The sequence below is a fragment of the Psammomys obesus genome, unplaced genomic scaffold, assembly GCF_907164565.1.
Source record: "Psammomys obesus unplaced genomic scaffold, mPsaObe1.curated_primary_1811, whole genome shotgun sequence".
NCBI lineage: Eukaryota > Metazoa > Chordata > Mammalia > Rodentia > Muridae > Psammomys > Psammomys obesus.
The window spans coordinates 22,534,532-22,535,958 of NW_026585689.1; positions in this window are offsets into that span (position 1 = coordinate 22,534,532).

Sequence of the window (1,427 nt, forward strand, 5' to 3'; positions counted from 1 at the left end):
ATCGCAGTTAATAATGTAATTGGTGTGCTCTTAAATTCGGTTTGCAAAAATTTAATTGAGTATTTTTGCATTTATGTTCATGAGTGAAATTTCTTGTTGAGTCTTTGTGTGGTTTAGGTATCAGCATTACTGTGGCATCATAGAATGAGATTGGCAATGTTCCTTCAGTTTATATTTTATGGAATAGTTTGAGAAGTATTGATATTAGATCTTTGAATGTCTGGTAGAATTCTGCACTAAAAATATCTAGACTTGGGATGTTTTGTTTGGAAACATTTTTTGACTGTTTCTATATCCATAGAGATTATAGGAATGTTTAAACTATTTACTTGATCTTGGTTTAAATTTGGTAAGTGAAATTCATCCCAAAAATGTTCCATTTCCTTTAAATTTTACAATTTTGTAGAACACAGGCTTTTAATATAAAACCTAAAGATTTTTTAGATTCCCTCAGTGTCTGTTGTTATGTTCACCTTTTTGTTTCTGATTTTGTTAATTTGCATACTCTCCCTCTGCCTTTTTGTTAGCTTTCCTAGGGGTTTGTCTGTCTTTTTGATTTTCTCAAAGAACCAGCTCTTGGTTTCATTGTTTCTTTGTATAGTTCTCTTTGTTTACAATTTATTGATTCCACCCCTGAGTTTGAGTTTGATCATTTCCTATTATATTCTCCTCTTTGGTGTGTTTGCTTCCTTCTGTTCTAGATCTTTCAGGTGTCCTACTAAGTTATTTGTATGGGATCTCTCCAATTTCTTTATGAAAATGCCTTGTGCCATGGCATTGCTTCCATTGTGTCCCATAAGTTTGGGTATATTGTGCTTTCATTTTCATTGAACACTAGAAAGTCCTTAATTTCTTTCTTTATTTCTTCCCTGACCCAGTGGTGTTTGAGTAGGCAGTTGTTCAGTTTCCATGACTTTGTGGACTTTTGCTTTCTTTGTTGTTATTGAGCTCCAACTTTTTCCATGGTAATATGATAAAATGCAGGGATTTATTTCAAACTTTTTATACCTGTGTAGACTTGCTTTGTGACCAAATATATGGTCAGTTTTGAAGAAGGTTCTGTGAAGTGATGAGAAGAATTATACTCTCTTGTGTTTGAGTGAAATCTTCTGTAGATATCTGTTAGGTCCATTTGATTCAGGACATCTGTTTGTTTCTTCATTTCCCCATTTAGTTTCTGTCTTGAAGATCTGTCCATTGGAAATACAGTGGTGTATTGATGTTGCCCACTATTAATGTGTGTGGTTCAATTTGTGATTTAATAGTTAGTAAAGTTTCTTTTATGAATGTGGTGCTCTTTCATTTGGGACATAGTTCAGAACTGAGATGTTGTCTTGGTGAGCTTTTTCTTTGATGAGTATGAAATGTTCGCCAAATTTTTTGATTAATTTTTGGTTGAAAATCCATTTTATTAGATACTAGTATTG